At 45.9% G+C, this 21,377-nt stretch overlaps 1 long non-coding RNA gene and 1 pseudogene across 2 annotated transcripts; both read left to right on the top strand.

Annotated features, from left to right (window-relative positions):
• Positions 1-2,213: 2,213 nt before the first annotated feature.
• Positions 2,214-20,038, top strand: LOC124657375 (annotated as a pseudogene).
• Positions 16,379-19,074, top strand: LOC124653380. Of its 2 annotated transcripts, XR_006987885.1 has the most exons (4): positions 16,379-16,402; positions 16,480-16,947; positions 17,606-17,784; positions 18,590-19,074. It is a non-coding gene; the product is annotated as an uncharacterized LOC124653380 (long non-coding RNA). The 2 variants fall into 2 exon arrangements; XR_006987884.1 differs by lacking the exons at positions 16,379-16,402; positions 16,480-16,947 and adding an exon at positions 16,955-17,512.
• Positions 20,039-21,377: the final 1,339 nt, after the last annotated feature.

The following is a 21,377-nucleotide window of genomic DNA, read 5'->3' as shown; positions in this document are numbered from 1 at the left end:
CTCCTCCACTTCCCGCACGCTTAGCGAAGCTCCGCCGGACTTCTCCACCACCACCGACACCACGCCGTCCTGCTGTCGGATTCAAGAGGAGCTACTACTTCCGCTGCCCGCCGGAACGGGGAGGTGGACGTCGTCTTCATCAACAACCGAACGTGTGACCGAGTACGGAGGTGCCGCCCGTTCGTGGCGCCGGAACCGATCGTGATCAAGATCTTCTACGCGCTTTGCAAGCGGCAAGTGAACGTCTACCGCAGCAACAAGAGCCTCATCTTGTAGGCTTTGGAATCTCTTCAAGGGTGAGACTCGATACTCCCTCGTTGCTACCGTCTTCTAGATTGCATCTTGGCTTGGATTGCGTGTTCGCGGTAGGAAATTTTTTTGTTTTCTATGCAACGTTATCCTACAGGTTGCACGAGTAGAACACAATGGTTTTGTGGGCGTTGATGCTCTTGTTATCTTTAGTTGAGTACTTTGCATCTTTATGGCATAGTGGGATGAAGCGGCTCGGACTAACTTTACATGACCGCGTTCATGAGACTTGTTCCTCGTTCGACATGCAACTTGTATTGCATAAGAGGCTTTGCGAGTGTCTCGTCTCTCCTACTATAGTAAAGATTCAATTTACTCTTCTATTGACAACATTAGTATCAACGTTGTGGTTCATGTTCGTAGGTAGATTAGATCTATATCGAAAACCCTAAACCACGTAAAATATGCAAACCAAATTAGAGAGCGTCTAACTTGTTTTTGCAGTGGTTTGGTGATGTGATATGGCCATAATGTGATGATGAATATGTATGAGATGATCATTATTGTATTGTGGCAACCGACGTGAGCCTTATGGTTGTCTTTATATTTCATGTTGAGTAGTATTTCAAAGTAGTTGTAATAGTTGCTACATGGAGGACAATCATGGAGACGGCGCCATTGACCTTGACGCTACGCCGACGATGATGGAGATCATGCCCGAAGATGATGGAGATCATGTCCGTGCTTTGGAGATGAAGATCAAAGGCGCAAAGACAAAAGGGCCATATCATATCACATATGAACCGCATGTGATGTTAATCCTTTTATGCATCTTATTTTGCTTAGATCGCGACGGTAGCATTATAAGATGATCCCTCACTAAAATCTCAAGATAATAAAGTGTTCATCCTTAGTAGCACCGTTATCAAGTCTTGTCGTTTCGAAGCATCTCGTGATGATCGGGTGTGATAGATTCAATAAGTACATACAACGGGTGCAAGACAGCTTTGCACATGCGGATACTAAGGTGGCCTTGACGAGCCTAGCATGTACGGACATGGTCTCGGAACACATGATACCGAAAGGTAGAGCATGAATCATATGATTGATATGATGAACACTTTGAGTGTTCGCCATTGAAATCACACCTTTTCTCGTGATGATCGGGTTTAGGTGCGGTAGATTTGGTTCGTGTGATCACTAAGACAATGCGAGGGATATTGTTTTGAGTGGGAGTTCACCTAGATTTTTAATTATGTTGAATTAAAATTTGAACTCAATTTGTCATAAACTTAGTCTAAACTATTGCAAATATATGTTGTAGAGATGGCGTCCCCAATCAATTTTAACCAGCTCCTAGAGAAAGAAAAGCTTAAGAGCAACGGTAGCAACTTCACCGACCGGTTCCGTCATGTGAGGATCTTCCTCTCCGGCGGAAATCTGCAATATGTGCTTGATGCACCGCTAGGTGACCCTCCCGCGAAACCGAAACCGATGAAGTAAAAGCTGTTTACGAGACTCGGAAAACTCGGTACTCTCAAGTTCGCGTGTGCCATCCCGTGCGAGTCTGGAATCCGATCTTCAAAAACGTTTTGAGCACCACGATCCTCATGAGTTGATGAATGAGCTGAAAGCTATTTTTGAGACTCATGCGGCCGTGGAATGCTATGAAGCATCGAAACATTTCTTCAGCTCGTATGATGGAAGAAGGCAGCTCCATTAGTGAGCACATGCTCGCCATGACAGGGCATGCGAAGAAACTCGTGACTTGGGAATAGTGATTCCTACCAGACCGGGGATTAATCGTGTCCTTCAATCACCGCCACCAAGTTACAAGAACTTTGTGATGAACTACAATATGCGTAACATGAACAAGGAGTTACCCGAACTCTTTGGCATGCTAAAAGCTGCTGAGATTGAGATCAAGAAAGAGCACCAAGTGTTGATGGTCAACAAGACCACCGGCTTCAAGAAACAGGGCAAGTCTAAGGGAAAATTCAAGAAGGGTGGCAAGAAAGCTGCCACGCCTCCTATGAAACCTAAGAACGGCCCTAAGCCCGATGCTGAGTGCTATTACTCGCAAGGAGAAGGGACACTCGGAAGCGTAATTGCTCCAAGTATTTGGCAGATCTCGAAGAGCGGCCTTGTCAAGAAGAAGAAAGAAGGTATATCCGATATACATGTTATAGATGTTCATTTCACTCGGTTCTCGTTCTAGTACCTGGGTATTTGATACCGGTTCGGTTGCTCATATTTGTAACTCGAAACAGGAACTAAAGAATAAACGACAACCGCTGAAAGATGAAGTGACGATGCGCGTTGGAAACGGATCCAAGGTCAATGTGATCGCAGTCGGCACACTTCCTCTACATCTACCTTCGGGATTAGTTTTAAGCCTAAATAATTGTTATTATGTACTTGCGTTGAGCATGAACATTATATCTGGATCTTGTTTAATGCAAGACGGTTATTCATTCAAGTCTGAGAATAATGGTTGTTCTATTTTTATGAATAATATCTTTTATGGTCGAGCACCAGAAAAGAATGGCTTATTTCTATTAGATCTCGATAGTAGTGATACGCATATACATAACATTGATGCTAAGCGAATTAAATTGAATGATAATTCTACTTATATGTGGCACTCGTCGTCTTGGTCATATTGGAGTGAAACGCATGAAGAAACTCCATACTCGATGGATTACTTGAATCACTTGACTTTGAGTCACTTGATAGATGCGAAGCATGTCTAATGGGAAAAATGACTAAGACTCCATTTTCCGGTATGATGGAGCGAGCTACTCGACTTATTGGAAATCATACATACCGATGTGTGCGGACCAATGAGTGTAGCATCGCGCGGTGGTTATCGTTATGTTCTAACCTTCACGAGATGATCCGAGTAGATATGGGTATATCTATTTCATGAAACATAAATCCGAAACTTTTGAGAAGTTTAAGGAATTCCAAAGTGAAGTAGAAAATCAACGTAACAAGAAGATCAAATTTCTACGATCCGATCGTGGAGGTGAATATCTGAGTTATGAGTTTGGCATGCATTTAAAGAAATGCGGAATACTTTCACAATTGACACCGCCGGGAACACCACAACGAAACGGTGTGTCCGAACGTCGTAATCGAACTCTCTTAGATATGGTTCGTTCTATGATGTCTCTTACTGATTTGCCGTTATCATTTTGGAGTTATGCATTAGAGACAGCCGCATTCACTTTAAATAGAGCACCATCAAAATCCGTAGAAACGACACCGTATGAATTATGGTTTAATAAGAAACCTAAGTCAGTCGTTCCTTAAAGTTTGGGGTTGCGAAGCCTATGTAAAAAAGTTACAACCGGACAAGCTAGAACCCAAAGCGGAGAAATGCGTCTTCATAGGATACCCTAAGGAAACTATAGGGTACACTTTCTATCACTGATCCGAAGGAAAAATCTTTGTTGCTAAGAACGGAACCTTTCTTGAGAAAGAATTTCTCACTAAAGAAGTGACTCGGAAGAAAAGTAGAACTCGATGAGATTGATGAATCTATACTCGTTGATCGAGTAGCGCAAGATCGGAAGATGTACCTGTACCGCCTACACCGGCAACAGAGGAAGCAAATGATAATGATCATGAAACTTCGAACGAGGAAACTACTGAACCTCGCAGATCGACAAGGAAACGTGCCACTCCTGATTGGTATGATCCTTGTCTAAATGTCATGATTGTGGATAACAATGATGAGGACCCTGCGACGTATGAAGAAGCGATGATGAGCCCAGATTCCAACAAATGGCAAGAAGCCATGAAATCCGAAATGGGATCCATGTATGATAACAAAGTATGGACTTTGGTAGACTTACCCGATAGCCGAAAGGTCAGTCGAGAATAAATGGATCTTCAAGAGAAAAACAGATGCCGATGGTAATATTACTGTCTATAAAGCTCGACTTGTCGCAAAGGGTTTCCGACAAATTCAAGGAGTTGACTACGATGAGACTTTCTCACCCGTAGCAAAGCTAAAATCTGTGAGGATTTTGTTAGCAATAGCTGCATTTTTCGATTATGAGATTTGGCAGATGGATGTCAAAACGGCGTTCCTTAATGGAGACATTGAGGAAGAGTTGTATATGGTACAACCCAAAGGTTTTGTCGATCCTAAAAATGCCGACAAAGTATGCAAACTTCAGCGTTCAATCTATGGACTGAAGCAAGCATCGAGAAGTTGGAACCGACGCTTTGATAAGGTGATCAAAGACTTCGGGTTTATACGAGTGTCATGGAGAGGCCTCGTATTTACAAGAAAGTGAGTGGGAGCTCCGTAGCATTCCCGATATTATATGTAGATGACATATTATTGATCGGGAATGATATAGAACTATTAAGCAGATGTAAAAGGTTATTTGAATAACAGTTTTTCAATGAAAGACCTTGGTGAAGCATCATATATATTAGGCATCAAGATTTATAGAGATAGATCAAGACGCCTAATAGGGCTATCACAGAGTACATACTGGACAAGATTCTAAAGAAGTTTAGAATGGACGAAAGTAAGAAAGGATTTTTACCTATGTTACCAGTGCAAGGTCTTGAGTAAGACTCAAGGACCGGCTACGGCAGAAGAAAGAGAAAGGATGAGTCGGATCCCCTATGCTTCGGCAAGTAGGCTCTATTATGTATGCCATGCTATGTACAAGACCGGATATAGCGCATGCCGTTAGTTTGACTAGCGAGATATCAAAGTGATCCAGGAATGGAACACTCGGACAGCGGTCAAGAATATCCCGAAGTACTTGAAAAGAACTAAGGATATGTTTCTTTGTTATGGAGGTGACCAAGAGCTCGTTGTAACAAGTTACACCGATGCAAGTTGGAACACCGATCCCGATGACTCTAAGTCACGGTCTCGGGTACGTGTTTATATTGAATGGTGCTGCAAGTAAGCTGGGCAAGCTCGAAGCAGTGCACGGTGGCGAAGTCTTCAACAGAATCGGAGTACATAGAGGCTTCAGAGGCTTCATCAGAAGCGGTATGGATGAAGAGGTTCATTGTAGAGCTCGGTGTGGTTCCTAGTGCATTGGACCCACTAGTCATATATTGTGACAACATGGGTGCCATCGCCAATGCACAAGAACCAAGGTCACACAAGAGGCCGAAGCATATCAAGCTGCGTTACCACTCGATTCGCGAGTACATCGAAGATGGAGAAGTAAAGATTTGCAAAGTACACGCTGATCCGAATGTAGCAGATCCGTTGACTAAAGCTCTCCCTAGGGCAAAGCATGACCAACACCGGAATGCCATGGGTGTTAGGTTCCTTACAATGTAATCTAGATTATTGACTCTAGTGCAAGTGGGAGACTGTTGGAGATATGCCCAAGAGGCAATAATAAAAGTGGTTATTATATATCTTTATGTTTATGATAAATGTTTATATACCATGCTATAATTGTATTAACCGAAACATTGATACATGTGTGATATGTAAACAACAAAGAGTCCCTAGTATGCCTCTTAACTAGCTTGTTGATTAATGGATGATTAGTTTCATAATCATGAACATTGGATGTTATTAATAACAAGGTTATATCATTATATGAATGATGTAATGGACACACCCAATTAAGCGTAGCATAAGATCTCGTCATTAAGTTATTTGCTATAAGCTTTCAATACATAGTTACCTAGTCCTTATGACCATGAGATCATGTAAATCACTTATACCGGAAAGGTACTTTGATTACACCAAACGCCACTCGCGTAAATGGGTGGTTATAAAGGTGGGATTAAGTATCCGGAAAGTATGAGTTGAGGCATATGGATCAACAATGGGATTTGTCCATCCCGATGACTGGATAGATATACTCTGGGCCCTCTCGGTGGAATGTCGTCTAATATCTTGCAAGCATATGAATAAGTTCATAAGAGACCACATACCACGGTACGAGTAAAGGGTACTTGTCAGGAGACGAGGTTGAACAAGGTATAGTGTGATACCGAAGATCAAACCTCGGACAAGTAAAATATCGCGAGACAAAGGGAATTGGTATTGTATGTGAATGGTTCATTCGATCACTAAAGTCATCGTTGAATATGTGGGAGCCATTATGGATCTCCGGATCCCGCTATTGGTTATTGGTCGGAGTGAGTACTCAAACCATGTCCGCATAGTTCACGAACCGTAGGGTGACACACTTAAAGTTGGATGTTGAAATGGTAGTACTTGAATATGGAATGGAGTTCGAATATTTGTTCGGAGTCCCGGATAAGATCCCGGACATCACGAGGAGTTCCGAATGGTCCGGAGAATAAGATTCATATATAGGATGTCATTTTATGTGAATTAAAATGTCGCGGAAGGTTCTATGGAAGGTTCTAGAAGGTTCTAGAAAAGTCCGGAAGAAACCACCAAGGAAGGTGGAGTCCACATGGGACTCCACCTCCATGGCCGGCCAACCCTAGTGGGGGAGGAGTCCCAAGTGGACTCCCCTTAGGGGGCCGGCCACCCCCCCATATGGGAGGTGGAACTCCCACCTTTGGTGGGAGTCCTAGCTTGGCTAGGTTTCCCTCCCTTTGGAAGGTTTTTGGTTCGGGTCTTATTCGAAGACTTGGACACCAACTCTTGGGGTTCCACCTATATAATGAGGGCCAAGGGGAGGGGGCCGGCCACCTCAAACACCACCAAGGTGGCCGCACCCCATAGTGGCCGGCGCCCCCCTCTCCCCAAATCCTAGCCGCCCCGCTCCTCCACTTCCCGCACGCTTAGCGAAGCTCCGCCGGACTTCTCCACCACCACCGACACCACGCCGTCGTGCTGTCGGATTCAAGAGGAGCTACTACTTCCGCTGCCCGCCGGAACGGGGAGGTGGACGTCGTCTTCATCAACAACCGAACGTGTGATCGAGTACGGAGGTGCTGCCCGTTCGTGGCGCCGGAACCGATCGTGATCAAGATCTTCTACACGCTTTTGCAAGCGGCAAGTGAACGTCTACCGCAGCAACAAGAGCCTCATCTTGTAGGCTTTGGAATCTCTTCAAGGGTGAGACTCGATACCCCCTCGTTGCTACCGTCTTCTAGATTGTATCTTGGCTTGGATTGCGTGTTCGCGGTAGGAAATTTTTTTGTTTTCTATGCAACGTTATCCTACATATCGCACTCTCGAAACCCTAACCCTAGATGTTGTTGAGAGAGAAACTTGTTCCCTCTTAAGTTTTGATACAATTAAGCGTGAAATTTTCCCAAGTTTTACGAGCAATGCACATCTCTTTTCTAATTCTACCCCGCAAACGTCTGAAATCCTGAAATGTTACACACCGGTACAAAATGCATGCGTGTATACATACGTCTACATGGCTATACCTAAAGGAAGAAAAAAAAGTCTCTCAAACTGATCTATCGATGTATACCATCGACGGTGACCATCCGGTGCGCCGCTGGCCTCACGCTTATCTGTCGGTCCGCCGAGAAGCCAACAATGTGTGCTCTAGAAGCCCATTGTCACCCTCTCGGCATCGTCCACATATACATAAGGAGTTACTTCTAGAATAATTTTAAGTCAGTCTCTGATTATCCTACAAATTATTTGAGTACAATACTTATTAATTATGGTTATATTGTTTTATTCCCGTGTGAAGAAGAAATGTAACTAGTAGAAATGCTAAGAAGTTAGAAGTCGAATTACGAAATTACTTCAGTAGTTCTATGTGGTAATCAAAAGGAGATTATTTCTAAGTTGATGATTTGTCATCAATGTGTACATCTTTTTATTGTTCCGTGAAAACAGACATTTAGTTAGTACATAGTCTAACAATAGTGCCATTACAATAACCATATACTCCCTCCGTCCCATGAAACATGTCTTAGAATGAGTATATCATATTGATTTGATGAGCCCTTATAATGGACATCACCAACGGATCCCATGATTATGTATGCAGCGATACTATGGTTGTTAATATATATATAATATCAGCGACTTAAATCATGATTTAGAGGAATATATCGCATTCATCCATTTTTGAAGGTTAATTACACGAAAAGATTTCCCAGTCTGGAGCGGTCTTGGCATGTATCAGTTAAATCACAGCACATAGTCTAGTATATAGTCGGTGTTTGTTTCCATTTGGGTGAGAGCTTCTTTGCGTGGCCGCCGGCGCAACGAACTCGATACGTACACCGGCGTCAGGCCCGGGGCGGCGCCTTTATAAAACCAAGTAGAAAGTCCATCGCCGCGCGCAACGAACCCGGCCAATTATATGTACCTGCTTCCTTTCAATCGTTTCCGTAACCAACAGCTAGCAATGGCAGCATGGCGGAAGTTACCTCACGTCTATAGAAGCCATGCAGCTGTTAGGAAACTGGTTGAATCCACCGTACCGGCGTCGTGCTCGATCTCGATGACGATGGCGGCGGTTCAGATAGTCCAGCTCGCCGCCGTTACGTCGTCGCTGGTGCTGCTTCTGCTGCAACCGGTGGCGGCGACAATGGTGCCGCCGGCACCGGCGCCGAGGGCACGCGGCAGCGCCGGCGTTACGCTGTCCTTCGACGCTTCTCTTCTTCTCCATGCATACATAATCGCGTCGATTTTTTCATTAGACATCAGTTTGTCGCCGTATCTTGGTCACCGTACGTTTTTTTTCTCCGAAATAGTATACTTCCTTTCTGATGCATGTTTGAAATGTACGTGTGCATGCACGGCGCGGCGCAGGTGCTGGTCGACAACGGCGTCGTGCAGGTTTCGGTGTCGAAGCCGCAGGGACAGATCACCGGCGTCCGCTACGCCGGCGAGCCCAACCTCCTCCAGTACGGCGAGGGCGAAGAAAACTCCGGCGGGTAAAACATTTATATACTACATACATATATAGAGTTAAATTCATCGGTAGTCATGAAACTAGTCGCGCAAAATCAATTTGGTAACCAGACGAATTTGACGAATTTACGGTCACTGATACGCGTTAGAGATTCACACGCGGGGTCAGCGCTCGCGCGCGGCATGGCAGCGTATTTGCTGAAGTGGCCCTAAGTGGATCCTACATACTACCAGGTAACTTAACAGAGGAAGGCCTGCATCCCAAAGCTTGCTTGGCTCACCATTCCGTGAAAACCCCTCCCGTGGCGCTCCCCAGGGCGCCGCCGGGGGGGGGGGGGCGATCTCCCTCCTTCTGCCGCCCCCTCCCTCCGTTTCTCTCCCTCCGCCGCTGCCGTCGGCGCTAGCCACAGTGGCGGCGGGCCCCGGCGCCAAAGTGCCCGGGGGGTTGTTGGAGGCGGTGATCAGCGATGGCGGCTGGGGCGGCGACCTCCGGCTTCGGCGTGCTCCGCGTCTAGGGCGACGTCCCTGGATGTGCGGCGGCGGCTCCTCCACCACGGCCTCCGGCGATGGATGGTGGTGGCGGCGGCTGTTGGATCTTGTGCCCGCCGAGATCCATCGTCGGCTTCTGCTGGCGGCGCGAGGAAGGGGGCGGCAATGTGCGGGGCCAGGATGGTGTGGTTGCGGCTTCCGCCGTCCACCGAATTCTCCTTCGTCATCGTTGGTCAGCGGATGGCGGCGTGGGGGCCTGTTCGTCTCCTTCGGGTTTGAAGGTGGTGGTCCTAGGGTTCTTCTTATGTGAAGATGAAGACCTACCGGATGTTGATCCTTTTCATCTAGCCGGAGTGTTGAGTTCCGGAAGGCTCCGCCGGTGAATGCATCAGCGCATCTTTTGCTGTAGTTTGCTGGATCGGGTGGTATTCGGTCGCGTGCACCCATGCTTTTATTCGGTTCTGGAGGGAGCGACGCGAAGCTCTTTTTCTGTGTTGACATCAAGTGACTATGGATCCATGATGAAAGTCGGAAGAAGAGAATTTCATGAAGGCCGGATGGGAGGACTAGCTAAGGGAGGTTCAAGTCTCCGCGCTGTTGAGGGACTTGCTTGGTGTTCCGGGCTTCACAGCAGCGGTATGAAAGTGGGGGCGACAACACATGGGAAGTTCAGAGTCCTACCTTTCAGGGTGAAAACCTAAGGTCTGGCCTTAACTGGTTTGCCTGGCAATGACCTTGTTGGAGGCATTGTTTTAAGAGCGGGGACTATCTTCAGGGTGAAAACCTAAGATCTTTGATCGGGCGACGATGGTGTTAGAGCATTGTTCCCTTCTTGAAGGCGTTGTCTTTGGACAGTCTGTATTTTAGGTGTTGTCTTGCTGGTGGATGTATTGCTGTTGTTAGGCCCGAGATACTGTAGAGGGACTTTTGTTTCTTAGTTTTCTTTTCTTTTTTTAGATGTGTGCATCCGTAGTGCCATTAGGGTGGTGCGTTGTTGCAGAGGCTGGGTGTAATTGATATCTTTTGATATTAATTTATTCCCTTTATCGAAAAAGGTAACTTACCAGAGAGATAAGAATACCTTGCTAGAGGAGGGTGTTTTTGCAAAACTATCATCTCCCTGGCTCTCTCTAGCGATTCCCTCTTCGCGATGCCCCCAGGCCACCGACTGCTGCCGCCCCGGCCGAAGGCGGCTGTCCCCGACACCGCCGCTCTCCGGTGAGGCTCCGTCTCAACCTCCTCCTCCGATTCCACTCCTTCTCGACGATGCGCTGCACCTGATTGAGCCCCCACGACTAACCCTTGCCTTGACTGGTTCAACATGATACGCAAGACTACCAGTCGGCATCAGGTTATAAACAGCACGCATGATTCAGTTCTTGTTTCAGCATACACATAAAGCAAGCAGGTTACCAAATGACACATGTTTCATCTCTTTTAAAAAGTCTTAAGCTCATTTAAACAGTTTGAAGCTTCAGCTTCTGCAAGTGGATCTAAAATGTTCAGTACAGTGAGATGATCTCACTAATTACATGCTCTGCTGAAACTTCATGTCACTATCTGCAGTAAACAGTTAAAAGATGTGTATTGCATCTGCAATTCAGTCTGGAGCATTGTTGAGATTTTCTTGATGGTTTCATATCTGAAAAGGGAAAAAGATAGTTTCGGAATAACTAAAAAAATTACATAATAATGTGTGAATAAGGAAATGCAGAAGATACTATGAATAAGAAGTATTTGTACTATGAAGATACACAATGGCTCATATAATGATCTCAAACAATACGCCGCAAAACACTGCTGGATACTAGAAGATATAATACTAAACCACAAAAAGATGATATACTATTCTGAGATACTAGATCATTGGAATTGAGCCAAAAATGTGAGGTACTTCAAATAATAGTACTCCCTCCGATTTGTATTACTTGATGCTAATATAGATGTATCTAGACACATTTTAGTTATAGATATATCCACTTTAGCAACAAGTAATATGAATCATCTATATTAGCATCAAGTAATACAATCGGAGGGAGTACTAATAACAACATCTCAGTTATAATCACAAATCCAATAGCATCTGTTCTAACTTCTACTGCGGTATAAGATCAAACCAAGCAAATCACCCTCAGCTTCTTGAATTAGAACCAAGCAAAATAGCATGAACAAGCACGAGTAAGAATTCTTGGTACCAATTAACGAGTAATCTCCATGGTTTCAAGAACAAGCCTAATTAGGAAGCTACTGAGCTAAATTAGAAAAGTGTAATCTCCATGGTTTCAAGAAAAATATTACAAGATGACATCATCAGAATACAATAAATCGTCTAACTACATAGTTATATATTATCAGAGTAACAAATTTTAGATAAAGACCGCTAATTCATCTGTAGAAAATAGCAGATGGTTAAGTGGTTAATATAGCCTCTTAGAATGTCAGAGATGTCTATAGCTGATTGTCTAGGGGCATTAGCGGAGGTTGCTACAATTAATCATGTCATCAATTTGGCAATCCATATGTAATGGAGGTCTGTGGATCCAAAATGTTTGCAAATCCATATGATGCAGAAATGGATAAGCAACATGATGTAGAAATGGATGCACAAGATGAACAGGAAATATTGTCAGTAGCAGTAGGCAAGCAAACAACTGATTTGCTATGTGTTGCCATCATTATAGTTGTTATGTGTTGAAACATTAGAAGTATTGTTACTGCCCTTTGACCAATCCACTAAATTAGTGTTGTTATAAGAAACAACACAGGAGCATCTGGCACGACATTACCTCAAACACCTATTGCGCATCCAGTACCGGAAGCGGAAGGGCGACTACCACGAGCATGAGGTTCTTGGGTGAGTCGTCGGTGTGGGTACTGAGTACGATCTCGTGGGAGCGGGCGGCGGCTAGGGACTCCAACGGGAGCTACTGGATGGTGACCGAGAGCCACTCCAGTGGGTGGGAGATGACGAGGTCATAGAGCACCGGCAAGTTCGCCTTCCAGTTTAGGTTGAGGCGGAGCCTCGCCGGAGAGCGGCGACGCCTGGGACAACCGGCATCGGCCAGGGCGGCAGCAGTCAGCGGCTCAGGCGCATCCCCAAGAGGGAATTGTTAGAGAGAGCCAGGAATAGTTTTGCAAAAACACCCCCCTCTAGCTAGGTATTCTTATCTCCCTGCTAAGTTACCTGACCGTGGGCCCCACTCAGCGCCATGTCAGCAAATACTACCCTACATTGTGAGCGGTGACCGTGTGTGAAGCTCCGGTGCGTATTCAGTGACCGTAAATTCGTGTTTATGTTGTACAATGACCAAACTGATTTTGCTCAACAAGTTCCATGATCACTGATGGATTTAACTCTACATACATATATACCTTAGTCTTGCTGCCATATATGTGGCGGCTAGGTGGATCTTGTACTACATTCGATATGGCCATATCTGATCTTCTTGTCTAAATAGTTGTGTGTATATATGAAGTATGAACGGGTGCTTACATATTTACAGGTACTGGAACGTGTTTTGGAACTTTCCAGGGTCCGGTCAGTCAAGAGCCAGAATGGACATGTAGGTAAATACTGTCTCACACTAGCTAGTCAGTACTAGTCACTACTACTAGTGATATAATTTACTTACCTTAACTAGCTAGAAGTAGTACATTATGTCGCCTCTCTTCATGGCATGGTGTAAATCTCTCCCACTGTTTAGGCTCCTGGGCAATCTGTAGTTGCAATGTGCATGCTGCTTTCTGTTCTAACTGTCGGTTAATCTTTGCGTGTTGCAAAGGGTGCTGTATTTAACTTAGTCTTTCTGTTACACTTAGTTTAACTGGCCGATTTCAGAGCACGTACAGTTACAGTGTCCAATATCAATGTTAAAAAAATTCTTCACCTGATCGACCGTACCTGCATGCTTGCGTGGTCAGTTAATTAGCTGGAACCACCATTAATTAAGTTGATGATATGCACCGAAAGGATGCGTAGTTCTACTAATTAAGAATAACATGACTGTGAACTGTAAGGTTTTTTTTTTGTTGATAATCATTTCTGATAATCTCCGAACAAATATCATTTCTTCAGTTCTGTTGGCAAAGAATAAGTTTGATGAATTGAGTCTTAATCAAACATGTGAATGGAGTGTGGCTGAATAAGAAAACAAACCGTTGCAAATTTAACCGTATCTGAATTTGGGCAGGCTGGACAGTGCAGAGTTCAGGGTGGTTTCTTCAAGCGAAGAGCAAGTGGAGCTCTCCTTCAGGAGCACCTACGACCCATCAAGCTTCAACAGCGTCCGGCTCACCGTCGACAAGCGGTACGCCGCCGATTGATCACTCCTTCACTAAGTCCTGCATGGGATCAATTAACTCATCTTGATCATGCTCATGATGCAGGCTGGTGATGCTGAGAGGCAGCTCAGGGTTCTACTGCTACGCCATCATGGAGCACGCTGACAACTGGCCGGCGCTGAACATCACGGTTGCCCGGCTCGCCTTCAAGCTCAACACGGCGAGGTTCAACTACATGGCCGTGTCGGACGGGATCCAGAGGTACATGCCGAGGGCGGCGGACCGGGACCCACCCCGGGGCAAGCCGCTGGCTTACAAGGAGGCCGTGCTGCTGCTCAACCCCCTCGAGCCGCAGTTCAGGGGGGAGGTGGACGACAAGTACCAGTACTCGCTCGACAACAAGGATAACAAGGTTCATGGCTGGATCGGCGGCGGGCCCGTCCCCGTGGGGTTTTGGGTCATCACCCCGAGTAACGAATTCAAGAGCGGCGGGCCGCTTAAGCGCGAGCTCACCTCGCACGTCGGCCCAACCTCCCTCACGGTGAGCATGCAATCCTGCAACTGCAAATACAAAGATTGAAACTCCTGCGCGCATTATTGTGTTTTAAGTGAACATTCTTGCGCCTCGGCAGATATTTCTTGGACCGCATTACGTCGGGAAGGATATCGTGACCAAGATCGACGATGGTGAGCACTGGAAGAAGGTCATGGGCCCGGTGTTCATCTACCTCAACTCCAACCCGAGCAGGGAAGCTTCCAGGCGCTTTGGGAGGACGCCAAGGCGCAGGCGGAGACCGAGGCGAGCAAGTGGCCGTACACCTTCCTGGAGTCGCCCGACTTCCACAAGGCGGCCCAGAGAGGCTCCGTCACCGGCAGATTACTGGTCAGAGACAAGTACGTGAGCGGCGTGGACATGCCCGCCCGACTTGCCTACGTCGGCCTCGCCGCGCCCGGGGCACCCGGCTCCTGGGCGACGGAGAGCAAAGGCTACCAGTTTTGGACGAGGGCTTCCGCGACCTGCGGCAGCTTCGCCATCAGCAATGTCCTTGCGGGGAAGTACAACCTCTACGCCTGGGTACCCGGGATTCTCGGCGACTATATGTATGCCGCTTCGGTGACTGTGTCGGCTGGCGGCGCTGTCAGCCTCGGCGACCTCGTGTTTAAGCCGCCGCGATTGGGCCCGACGCTTTGGGAGATGGGCGTTCCAGACCGGAGCACCGCCGAGTTCTTCATCCCGGACCCCAACCCCAAGTATCTCAGCAAGCTCTTCCTCACAAGAGACAACAAGTACCGGCAATATGGACTGTGGGATAGGTACGCCGACCTGTCACTACCTCACGTACCGGTATTGCCGGCACTTTTCTTCGCGGCATTTTACAATATGCCGCTAATGATAGTGATTAGCGGCACTTTTTAATCAGTGCCTTAAATTACCATCTAATTTGTGGCATTTTTAGAAAGTGCCTTTAATGTTAGATTATTATCGGTATTTTACCAAAGTGCCAGTATTTTTTTTCCCGGCAGTTTCTCAAAAAATGCCTGTAATGTTGCTTATTACTGGCATTTTACCAAAGTGCTGCTATTTTTCGTGGCACTTTTTCAAAAGAGCCATCAATGTTAATGTATACTGGCATTTGGTAAAAGTGCCGGCAATCCCAGCATTCCCAACCCTTCAAAAAAAAACTGAAGGGTCTAAATGTAAAATTCGAACCAACCAACTGTGTCATTTTCCTCTCCCGCACCTACTGCTCTATCTCGCGTCCTCGGTTTTCCCCAATGCGCCGCCGCCGCCGCTCGCCGACGTGCAGTCCAACGCCGGCCGCATCCGCCGCCTCCATGCACTGAGCGAGCTTCTTCTTGGTCCCCTCCACCGGATCCCTACCCGCACCCTGCCTTTCCGCCCATGAGCGTGACGCCGCGCCTAACCCTAGCCGTCGGGTTCGTCACTGTCGCCGCCACGGCACTGCGCCGCCGCTCCTCCGAGCCCTCGCACGACCTCCTCCTCCCCATCTCGCGTCGGAGGGGTGGGGGGGTGCTACGCTGCACCCCGCCGTGGCCGCCGTCGAGGACTGCATCATCGCCAGGGAACGGCCGCGAACGCCTCAGGGGCCTCATGGCCGGCCTCCCCGCCGCGCACGGAGGCCCGCCCTTCGAGCCGCACACCACCGTCATCGGCGTCATCACCCTGCGCTGTTCCGCAGCCATCGAGGCGCTCCGCACCGCCGCGGCAGCCGGCGTCGCCCCCTACACTGCCCGCGTCACCGGCCTGGCCCGCGGCGACTTCTTCTACCAGTGTGTCTACCTCCTCCTCGAACCCACCCTCGAGGTTAGCATATACTACTAGCTCTCCCTCTCTTCCTAGGGATTTCCTGCTTCCGCAAGTGCGAATCGAGAGGTCGATTGGTTCCGGGGTGTGATTTTCTCCGCGTTTCGAAGTTCTCTTTGTGATTGATGTAAACGTGGTGCTGCATTATCTGACAGACGCTGAGCTAACACACTAGTCCCGTCTTTGCAGGGAGTTCTGTAGATGGGAAGGAAACTGATGGCAGCGTGCCGTCGCACTCGGTGTGTGTTCGGGTGCATGATCTTTCTGTTTAGTACCTCTGCTTGCTGCTTACTGTCATTTTGATCAGTCAAACTATGCATATTGGCAGGTCCTCGGGGATGCGATGAATCTGAAGGAAAGCAGTGACCAGACCTGCTCATCCTCTGTAATCGACGATGAAGGTTGCACGAGGAGGGGACCCACTGTTGTGGCCAGGCTCATGGGTCTGGATTCCATGCCCGCGGCAAGCTCATCTGGACCCTACCCGATGCCTTTCTCCGGGCAACATGCCTTCCAGAATAATGCCCATGATGAGTTGGTATCAACCCGCTCCACGAGTGTAGCTTACTTTAATAGCTGTCAGATATTGAGAATTTTGAACCTAGTTAACTGAACATCATACCATTGTGCCATTGAAAGGGTTGGAAATGTGATATAAGCAGGGTAATAGTAGTTTGGTTGTCTCCTTTGCTAGCATTCTTCCAAGTGAAAGGGAAGCAACGTGGGTTCATAGCGGCCGATGAGACATTGTCTTGTTCATACTTCTGATTGCAATCGGGCACATGGAGTACTATGGGTAGGTACACTGACAATCAAGGCATGGCATATCTGTATAGGTTCTTATTTCTTTAAAATCCCTCATGTAACTGACTTTTGTTTCTCCAATACACTTACAGTCAACTTACATGCTCACCATGATTAGTTATATGCAACTTATGTTTTATTGGGAGTCTGAATTTTCTCTTGCTACTTTCAACTTATGTTTGATCAATTTCCATGCTCATGGTGATTATTTAAATGCAACTGTTGCTGATCTATAATTGGCATGGGAACATTTAAAAAAGTGCTTGTAGTTTGCGCAACTCTATCGCTTAAGAATTCTTGATTGCCTGTACTGCAAGAGTTTAAAATGCATAGACAATGTTGCAACCATAGGACATACAAACAGACATGCTGGGCTTCTGTACACAATTCCACTGTGTCAATATTTTCTGTAACTGGCTTCAAGTAACTTGCTTCTGTACATGCTGGGTTTTGGTTTTTCGTATGGCTGCCACTTGTAGACTAACTGTATCGATATTGCTGGAAAAGATGTTGATTGAAAGGGTTGGAACTGTCACCACCTCCTTGCCTTGTTTAGGGTACCGTTTTACATCTATTATTATCTAGTGCTCTATTGGTAGGCTGTAGAGACTTCGATGTTTATTGTAGTACAATCTTTTCTGTGTTTCCAGGTCCTCCTAGAGGGGACACCACATGGGTGACTTCGTTTCTCAGGAAGAACTTGAGAAGTTCATGACACGTTGTACTGATCCTGCAGCACAAAAGGCTACCAAAGAAGCTGCAGAGAAGGCTAAGATTCAGGCCGACAATATTGGACACGCACTTCTGTCTAAGATGGGCTGGAGGGAAGGTTAGTCCTTGAATACTTGATACCAGAGTTCCATTTCTCTAGTAAATGCCTTTTGGCATTATAGAATCTTACTTGACCTATTGGATTGTGGTAACTGAAGGACACTGCCTATTTGGCCTATGTCCACAAGTTCATAAACAATCAAATTGCTTGATTTGTTTTTTAATTTCTAAACCAACTTAGCTGGAGTGCCTGAACCTGTAGTTGCTTGGACATAAATAAACTCTAAGTGCAGTCACTATAAATACCACTCTAAATCTCAAGTGCTAGTGATAGGATACTTGTGTCAAACCTGACACAACATGTACTTGGTGTATTTATGCAGTACATGTTGCTAGATAATTATTTCAGACTCCAGTTTTATTTCATCATGTGTGAAGAGTGGAACAGACATGGATGTTACTGCACTCCCCATGAAATCAACTGGGTACAGTAATACGTTTAGGTCATTCCATCTACACTAGCTTGATCATCCTATTCTATGAACTTTCTCTAAATTTATATGGATACTGAGATTCGGAGACGATTTAGTACAAGACAGTATGAGGTGTTTTTTTCCATCCACATTTCCTACTTCATTGAGTACCTCCATTTTTTTTTTTGGCTTTGGTAATATCGATTCAGAGAACATGATTTACTAGCAGTATTCTGGAACTTGTCTACTAATTAAATTCAGAGGAAGTAAAGCAAAACAATCTGGAACTTGTCTACTGAATAAATTTGAAATTCAGAGAAAGTAGCAGTAGATAAATTCGGATTATACCTTCATTTTGATCTTCTTCTTCTTCATGTATGATGCCTTCAGGTGGACTGAAATTCAGGTCGGGAAGAACCATGAGTCAATTATTGCAAGTTTCATATCAAGAATAACGAGAAACCAGGGAGGTGCTGCTGCTTCTGCAGATCGTCGGCAGGTAGGATCAAGGAGAGCGGCGACCAGCGAGGTGATGTTGGGTGGAGGCCAGCGCGCTACTCTACTGAGGACCGTCGGATGGCGATCTTATGCTTGGTGCGGCGGCGAGTTGCTGCTGGCGGGGTGGCGAGGAAGAAGCAGGGAGCAGCTGGGTGAGATATTGGTGACCCTGAGAAGAAGGGAATGTACCACAATTGCTATCGTTATTATTAATTTGTGGAATTCAATGTAATTTTAACAGCCGAGGTACTAGGCCATGTTCTAAATGTTGTTTCCGGACAATGTTCCAAATGTTGGTTCCAGACCTGTTGGTTGGTTGCAGCACCATAGCACCATGATAACTGCATATATTGATTCAAAATTTGGGTTCCAAATTATGGATGCTTGGTTGCATTTTAATGCATGATCATGTTGGATTTAAATGATAGGCAATATGTATTGTAAATAGCCTAACAATATAATAGAAGTCATCTTTCAAAAGTGCCAGCAAAAAGATTTCATGGCATTTTTTAAAGTGCTGGCAAAAAAATTTCATGGCATTTTTTAAAGTGCCAGCAAATTTTTTTAATGGCATTTTTTAAAAGTGTCGGCAAAAAAATTTCATGGCATCTTTTGAAAGTGCCGGCAAAAGATTCCGCGGCATCTTTAGAAGTGCCTGAAATAGTGAATGGTGGCATTTTTGGAAGTGCCTGAAAAAACAATTGACGACATTTTTTGGAAAGTGCCGGCAAAGACCAATCTCGACTGGAATAAATGCAGCACTTTTTTTTGTGCCTTGAAAAACCTTTGCCGGCATTTTTGGTGCCTTTGCCGGCACTTTTTTGTGCCGGTAATCTGGGTACCTGACGCAGTGTGTACCCCAGAGCCGACCCTGTCTTCACCGTGGGCGTGAGCAACTACTCCAATGACTGGTTCTTCGCGCACGTCACGAGGAAGGTGAGCGGCGGTGTCGGCCTGCTCTACGCGCCGACGACCCGCCGGATTCGTTTCAACCTCGGCCGCGTGGTCACCGACGGCACTTACATGCTGCGTGTCGCCCAGGCGGCGGCGCAAATGTCCAGGCTACAGGTGCAGGTGAACGAGGCAACGAGGAAGGGGTCCGAGGGAGTCTTCAACACGCCCGAATTCGGCGACGGCAACGCCATCGCGCGGCACGGCGACCACGGCACCTGGTGGAGTTTCGAGTTTCCCATCAAAGGGTACCTGCTCATGGAAGGGGACAACACAATCAGCATCACGCAGGTCAAGGCCTTCAGCGAGTTCTTCGGGGTCATGTATGATTATATCCGCCTGGAAGGGCCTCCCGGTTTTTGGCGAGAGCCCACCACACTACTTGGATGAACAATTATGCATACTACAAGATTGTAATTTTGATCGCCTAGTCACAAGTTTGCTGATTGATTGTAGATCATAGGTATAGTTGAGTTTCCATATACTGTACTTTGATTAATGATATGATTACCAGTGCACCAACCAACAGTGTCATACCATTTTCCACAAGCTTTTCACAAAAATTGGTCTCATTTGCTCCATTTTCTGTGGACAAAAGAAGTCTATCTTAGCCACAGTGATTTTTCTAGCGGCACTGTGATCTATCGGTTCATTCTATTCGTTATTCGTGCCGTGCACGGAAATTCCATATCTAGAATTAATTAAAAAAGATACCGCAAAAAGTATTTGCACTAGGCAATCGATGCTGCTATGTGTTACGAAAGTTTGAAACTTAAATAACAATATACATGCCAATAAAAAGACAAACAAAAAAAGTACCGCCTCTGATATTTTTGTCTAAATCTGAATGTTTTTAGATGCTATTTAATGTCTAGATACATCTAGATTTAAACAAACCTTAGACATATGGGCCGAATGAAGGATCGAATGAATACAAGTATAAATCAAACTCAACGTTAAGGATTACAACATGGTAAACAATGGTGGCTGAGAGCCTACATATCACTGAGATGGGCCAAGGAAGAAAAAGGTGATGGTGGTGATGTTGATCAAGGTGTTCATGATGATGGAGATCGAGGACTGAGCCTCGGAATTTGAAAATTTGATCAAATAATGTTAAAGAGGCGTGAATTTAAACGTGGATGACAGAATTCAGAATTTGTATTACAAACTACTCGGTGAGGAAGGAACAACATACTGGATTGGTAATAGCACGTAGTAACTCCATATGCAGAAAAACACAGGAAAGCGGCGTCTGATTGTAATGTGCTCTAAGGGAGACATATCTGATGTCAGTCCTAGTAGATCCTGCATATTAATTCGTTCCATAGGTCACCGACTGTCTGCAGCCAATTATAAAAATTGACCATTTGTAAAAAAGAAAAGAATATACTTGCTAAGCTAGCCACGCCATCTGCAATATTCAGCGAGTGCACACACCATTGATGTGTCCTTCATCTAGTACTAGCATCTACTCTCTCCGGTCTTCTTTAGTTGACTCGGACATTGTACAATTTTGTACTAAATTTAAATCAATTAAAAAAGACCGAAGGGACTAGAACACAACCAAATGCCTCCCTTGTATGTTGGTCTCAACCTCCCTAGATTAGCAAGGTGGACTAAACATTTCTACACTCCACTGTATGATCCTTATAGATTATTGTTTGGGCCTGTTTTCTTCACCAGGCTTCCCGTGGAGACGCTAAATGCTTCCGACAATAGCAGCTAA

Source organism: Lolium rigidum, chromosome 5 (genome assembly GCF_022539505.1).
Source record: "Lolium rigidum isolate FL_2022 chromosome 5, APGP_CSIRO_Lrig_0.1, whole genome shotgun sequence".
Taxonomy (NCBI): Eukaryota; Viridiplantae; Streptophyta; class Magnoliopsida; order Poales; family Poaceae; genus Lolium; species Lolium rigidum.
Note: the sequence above shows the minus strand (reverse complement) of the source record. Positions and strands in the feature narration are given on the sequence as shown.